The sequence below is a fragment of the Lactuca virosa genome, chromosome 3 (assembly GCF_052849685.1).
Source record: "Lactuca virosa cultivar CGN04683 chromosome 3, Lactuca_virosa_CGN04683_v6, whole genome shotgun sequence".
NCBI classification, from domain to species: domain Eukaryota; kingdom Viridiplantae; phylum Streptophyta; class Magnoliopsida; order Asterales; family Asteraceae; genus Lactuca; species Lactuca virosa.
In genome coordinates, this window is record NC_136428.1 from 300281721 (window position 1) to 300289246 (window position 7526).

A 7526-nucleotide genomic window follows, 5' to 3' on the forward strand; every position below is an offset into this window, starting at 1 on the left:
CGAGATTGAAACATGCCATTGAAAAGTTCAATGAATCTCAAAATAATCTAGGAGTTTCTAAAAACCAAATAAAACCTAATAATTTATATATTTGGTTTTTCCATGGTGGAAATTGGTGAATCGTCACTCACCTACCTTTCAAATATGTTTTAGCTTAGATTACGGCATCCCTCTTCTAAGTTATAATATATTGTGATTGGATCCTAGCCTTAATATCACATTTGGGTGTTTTATTAAGGACTATCTTTATATCTAATCTAATCTTATCTTTTCTTCTTTTCAGTTGTCTTCCAACAATGTTGCTTCTGGATCAAACCCTATCGGCTCCTTCTCTCTCATGAACCTTTGTGGGAGAGTCATCTTTGATGGATCCAACTTTACAGATTGGATCAGGAACATCAGGATGGTCACTAGGTATGAGAACAAAGAATATATTCTCGACAAGGAGCTTAAGGTACCCGAGCCCACAGCTACTCCTGAGGATCTTGCTGAATATGAGGCACATGAAAGAGATGCTACAAAAGTGGCATGCATCATGATGGCCACTATGACAGCCGAGCTCCAAAAGTCCTATGAGGACTACTATCCTTTTGAGATGCACCAGGATTTGATGGACCGCTACCATCAGAGTGCTCGTAAAGAGCGATATGAAATCATCTCCTCCATGATAACAACCCGAATGAAAGATGGTGAACCCATCACGGGCCACATGTAGAAAATGCAAAGGTATGTGGACCGTTTGATGAAGCTGAATGTCAACTTCTCAGATGAGTTAGCAATAGATATCATTTTGCACTCCCTACCATCGTGTTATGATCATTTCCGCATGACATACCACATGAACAAGGAAGAAGTCACCCTCAGCAAACTTCAGGGACTCCTAAAGACCGCAGAATCAGGTCTTAAAGGTAAGTCGGTTGTTACCACTCCTACTCCTACTCCAAACTCAGCACCTGTCTTGGAAATCGGGAAATGTAGAGGGAAAAAGAGGAAGAACCCTTCAAAGGGTACCAAGGGTAAGACCCTTGATGGCTCCTCTTCGAGCGGAACCAAGAAAGGTTATGTCACTCCTTCTGATCCAAAAGAGGCTGAATGCTTATATTGCCATGAAAAGGCGCACTGGAAGCGGAACTGCCCAAAGTACCAGCAAGATTTGAAGGATGGGAAAGCAAAACCCATACCATGCAGGTATTTACACTATATTATCTAATAACTCACCCTATTCTAACTCTTGGGTCGTTGATACCGGTTGTCGTATTCATATTTGTTCTGATTTGCAGGGACTAAGAAGAAGTGAGAATATGGAGCATGGAAAAATAAACTTGATCATGGGGAATAGGAAAGTTTCACCTGTCACTAAGATTGGAGTTTATACTTTGTTGCTAAGTAGTGGGTTTACTTTAGATTGGAATAAATGTTGTTATTCGCCAGAAATGGATAATAAATGTTATTTCCTTTCATGCTTTGTACAAACAAGGGTTTACCTTTTCTTTTGATAATGAAGTTGGTGGAATAAATGATTTCTTTAATAATGTCTTTTATTTTAAAGCATTACCTTGTGATGGTGTGTATGAAGTTGTGTCTGTTGTAGATAATTTAGGAAATAATGTGTTGTGTATTGATTCTACTAATGATAATAACTTGGATAAAGCATCATTATGGCATTGTCGTCTTGGACATGTAAGCAAGAAACGCATAGGCCAACTCCAAAAGGATGAAGTCTTGGAGTCATTTGACCTAAAGTCAGCTGATAGTTGTGAATCATGCTTACTTGGAAAAATGACAAAGTCACCCATCATAGGTTCCTGTGCTAGGGGTGAAGGTTTGTTGGATCTAGTGCACACAGATGTGTGTGGACCTTCAAAACTGCCACAAGGGATGCTAATCGTTATTATGTGACTTTTAAAGATGATTATAGTAGATATGGATATGTCTACTTAATCAAGCATAAGTCAGAGACTTTTGATAGGTTTAAAGAGTTTAAACAGGAAGTAGAGAATCAATTGGGCAGGAACATTAAGATGCTTCGATCCGATCGTGGTGGTGAGTATCTTAGTACAGCGTTCCTCGACTATCTTAAGGAATGTGGGGTTATCTCACAATTGACACCTCCCAAGACACCACAGTTGAATGGTTTAGCTGAGAGGCGTAATCGAACCTTGTTGGACATGTATCGTTCCATGATGAGTCGAGCGTTGCTACCAATCTCATTCTGGGAGTATGCCTTAGAGACTGCCGCCCATATCCTTAATCTGGTCCCTACAAAGAAGGTTGCCAAAATACCTCACGAGATGTGGACTTGAAAAATTCCTAATCTAGCCCACATCAATATTTGGGGTTGCGAGGCTTTCGTAAGGCACGAGACTCACGATAAGCTCGAACCTCGAAGTGAGAGGTGTATTTTCATTGGCTACCCACAAAAATCCTTTGGTTACCTCTTCTACAGACCTAGCAAGAATGTGGTCTTTGTAGCAAGGAGGGTTATCTTCCGAGAGAGAGAGAGAGAGAGAGTTCATAAGCCAAGGAAACAGTGGGAGGCAAATTGACCTTGAATAAATTCAAGAGTCAAGTGGTGAAGGAACCTCAAACCCTAGCAGTCAACTTGAGGAGGAAACTCTTGTTGATCCAATTGACAAATATGTACCTCTGAGACGTTCCAAAAGGGTTAGGAATGCACTTGAGCACTACTATGGTTTCCATATTACTGTGGAAGGTGAGACACTTATCAGTGATGAGACACTGGTAAGTCTGGATGAACCTAACAGCTATGCGGAAGCCATGGCAGGCCCCAAGTCTGCTAAATAGAAAGAGGCAATGGACAGCGAGATACAGTCCATGTATGACAATCAAGTTTGGAACTTGGTTGACAATGTACCAGGTCGTAAGATAGTTGAGTGCAAATGGATCTTCAAGAAGAAGAACGACATGGATGGTAATGTACACACTTATAAGGCGCGACTGGTTGCAAAGGGCTTTTCTCAAACTCCAGGAGTTGATTATGATGATACCTTTTCACCAGTAGCCAAGATTAAGTCTATTAGGGTATTATTAGCCATTGCTGCATTTCATGACTATGAAATATGGCAAATGGATGTCAAAACCGCTTTCCTTAATGGGAAGTTGGCTGAGGATGTTTACATGAGTCATCCTGAGGGTTTTGTCAGTACAGAGAACCCTAATAGAGTGTGTAAGATTGAGAAATCCATCCATGGATTGAAACAAGCACCTCGCAGATGGAACCTTTGCTTCGATGAGAAAGTCAAAGAGTTTGGTTTTTCAAGGAGTAAAGATGAATCTTGTGTACATGTCAAGGCTAGTGGGAGTATAGTTAGCTTTTTGGTACCTTATGTGGATGACATACTACTCATAGGAAATCACATCCCAACCTTGCAAGAAGTGAAGTCCTGGCTTGGGAAGTGTTTCGCTATGAAAGACCTAGGAGAAGCTGCCTATTTTGTAGGGATAAGGATTCTGAGAGACCGAAGTAAAAGACTAATTGGACTTAGTCAGAGTACATACCTGGATAAGATGCTGAAGAGGTTCAGCATGCAAGATTCCAAGAAAGGAGACTTACCCATCCAGAGTAACGCTATATTGAGTAAGACTCAGAGCCCGAGTACCGAGGTTGAGATAGCATAAATGAGTCGAGTACCTTATGCTTCTGCAGTAGGCTCGATCATGTATGCTATGACATGCACTCGTCCTGATGTAACCTTTGCTTTGAGCATGGTTAGCAAGTATCAGGGGAACCCTGGTAAGGCTCACTGGACAGCGGTAAAGAACATTCTCAAGTACTTGCGGAGGACTAAGGAATGGGTCCTTACCCTTGGTGGGAGTGATGAATTGAGAGTTGTAGGGTACAGTGATGCTAGCTTCTAGACTGATAGGGATAATTTCCGCTCTCAGCCGGGCTGGGTATTTACCTTAAACGGAGGAGCAATTTCTTGGAAAAGTTCCAAGCATGAGACAATGGCTGATTCAACTTGCGAATCAGAGTATATAGCGGCAAGCGAGGCAGCAAAGGAGGCAATATGGCTGAAGAACTTCATTGGAGACCTTGGAGTTGTACCAGCTATAAAGGAGCCCATAGAGATTTTCTGTGATAGTGAAAGTGTAGTTGCCTTAGCGAAGGAACCAATGGATCACGGGAGATCCAGACATATTGACAGAAAATACCATTTCATCAGACATCGAACAGAAGAAGGACTCCTCGTGGCAAAGAGGGTATCATCGGATGAGAACCCAGAAGATCCCCTCACGAAGGGACTGGGTAAGGTTAAGCATCTTCAGCATGCAAGGAGCATAGGGTTGAAGGATGATATTAGTTTTAGTAGTTAGATAATTTTGAAATTTGTAAAGTGTAATTGACATTTGATGATGAATAAAGTTGTGTTTATTTATGAGTAAAGTGTTGCTATCTTTTTTCAATCGTTTACTATTATTTCTTTTGCATGTTTTGACTTCCAGAATATTTATGTTGTGTTTTACATATTATTCAAATTATCCACAGTCGGTCATATGTTGGAAGTAGATATGAAGTAAGACTGTCATGAGGTGGTTGTAGAGGTCTACGTTGTTGGACATGGCCTCAACACTTATGAGTGCTCATAAGTTCTGAGTATTGGATTCAACCAACGCTTGCTGTTATCACTTCATGGAATTTATCTCGAGTGATCGCGAGACGGTAATATCATATAAGTCTTCAAACCTAGAGATATGTCTTGTTGCCTATGAGTTGGTTATGCATTGACCGTACGAAAACACATTGGTAACTCGATGTTATAAAACGTACTGTTGTGTGTGATTCAACAAGTAGTAGAACAAGCATATGAGTCGAAGTTTATCTGTTCCTTCTTGGATTAGAAGCGATATCTGGGGCCCTCGATGATTTCGTTTTGACCTTTGTACCTGGCCCGATCAGAACTAAGTTGATGTGTCCAATTAAGTTCTATGTCAAACAAATCGGAAATCGGGAAACAAACAGCTGGACAAAAGTAAGACATTGTTCCATGTATTTGTTCGGCTGATATCTAGAAAAGAGGATTATATAATCACTCATCTTAAATGGTGTATCATCATCTTCTCAGTTCCGAGAAACCTTGAAAAGAGCTACGATTGCTGATTGGTTCCTGAAGCCATACTTGCAGTTATGGTTATTAGACTTATCCAAGTGGGAGACTGTTGGATAGGGTGTCTAAGTCCATAACTATTTCAGGTATGTACTTGACCCGACCCGGCCTGGTCCATTTGGGTTGCATGGCATCATGCAATTGGATAGACTAAAATGAGAACAATAACACTTATGGTTTATTAATATAAGTTCTAATAGATTAATAATATTATTTAATTAGTATTGATCAAGAATTAATCCAGAATTAATTAAGTGATCAAAAAGGAGACTAATTAAATATATGGGTTGATTGTGTAAATCACCCATACTTGTATAGTGGGCTAGATGCTCCATGGATTATCTAGTTGGGCTAAGGTCCATAGGATGCTTCATGGATGCTCCATGGGAGTTACAAACCCATGGGTCATGGAAATGAAGAGCCATGTTACATTAGGGTTTACATGGTGTAACCCTAATGCAACATACTATATAAGCATGCTTCTAGCAACCAAAATCGGTTACACACTAGTGAGTCAAGAGGGCAAGGCCGATTTCAAGTGTTAGCAAATTCTCTCAAAGTTATTCCAAGAGCATTTGGTGTTGTGTGAAACATTTGAGGCATCACACTTGGGGTGCTAGGCTCTCAAGGTTTTCAAGGAATCAAAACAACTACAAGGTATGTAATTCTAGCCATCTTTTATGATTAAAGTTCCCCATGTATGCTAGATAGGATTATAAGCCTTGGAAAAAGTATTTTGCACGTATTTTAGACAAACATAGATCCAAGGTTATTCTAGGGTTGCATGTACACTTAGGAGTGTTAGAATTCTCAAAACCCGTCAATACAAACTATAAATGCAAAGGGACTAAAACTCTCTGACTAAACGTTTTCTCACAAACTATACTTTATTAAATTAAAATGTTAGTTTCATAAAAGTATAAATACATGCATGCACAACAGTTTAATGTCATAGTTAGAACTATATTAAAGTATTAAGACAAGTTGGCCACTATGATTAAGCCTCGGAGTACGTAAGCAGATCAAGGATGAATATAGCCTGATCAACTATATTTATCCGAGATATGACCAACGTATGTCGGGGAATAGTCGTAGTGAGCAACAAGTCAAAAACTTACCAAAGTAACACTAGAATCAAACTTTCAAATTTAAATACTGTAGGAGTATTTTGTGACACTATAAAAACTATAATAAACATGTAAACCTCGATATTTTGATAGAACTAGGAATTGTCAAATAAATAGGAGGACTCGGTGTAGGCCTTAACATAAAATTTTCTTTTTACACTCAAATTTTATATATAATGCTCTTATCTCTATTCTTGATCAGGCGAAATGGCAGGATTTCATATACCCGGGGATCCCTACTACCCTAGTTAGGGCAATGGAGGCTGGATCGAGGAAGATCCAGAAGAGGATCCCGAGGAGATTTTCTAAGAGGACCCAGAAGAAGATCCTGAAGAGGAAGAAGAGGAAGAAGCTGATGGGGGCACTAACTCAGAACCAGAGGTCTACGATCCTCCCCAGGAAGCACCAAACCCCCGATGGAACTTTCAGGGCCTGGCGCCCTGCTGGGCTGTAGATCTGAAACAATTGAGTCAGGAACAAGGACAGCGCCCGCCCTATGGCATGGGACAAGGCTTTTATAACCTCAGTAACGGAGGTTCGGCTGACAGAGCACTCCCTGTCATGGTTCGTCGCATCACCAACCAAGGTGAGCAAGCTAGAGTGAATGCCAACCAGATCATGGACGTTGGTGCCACCACCCAAGTCATGGCGGTACGTCTTTGTCGCCTGAACGAAGAACATGAGCGAACAATAGAGCACCCCTTTTCCCTCCAGAAAGACATTACCGCTGCTAGAGCCGAGGTGAGGGAGTTACGGAAAAGCCAAGCCGCAATGGAGAGGCGCGTTATCGAGGCTGAACTTCAAGTAGCTCGAGCTCAGACTTCCACGACCACATACCATGGTTCGCAGCTTACCACCCATTCAGAGTAGAGCGCGTACTGCTTGCACTATGTATAGACTTATCGAGTGAGCGTTGGTGCTACTCTTTCTTTTATGAATGTAAACCCGGCAGATTGTGAGTACACAATTCAGGGGTCTGAATGCTGTAAAATTTTCCCATTTTCATTGATGTACTCTAGATCTATGTTAAGGTCAAATTTTCCTGATCGTTGTATCAAATATTAATATCAATAAGATTAACACGCAATTATCACTTCATGGGGTATTTCATTTAGTTCTTAAAATGTTAATCGTGTACTTATTGTTGTAAGTTCCCATTTCGCAATTAACTTACAATTCGGTAATGTTCGGAATGTAAAGCATATAATACTAAGAACTCTCCATAACCATTTCTGAAGACTTATCAAGAATTCGTCTTTTAAATTTATGG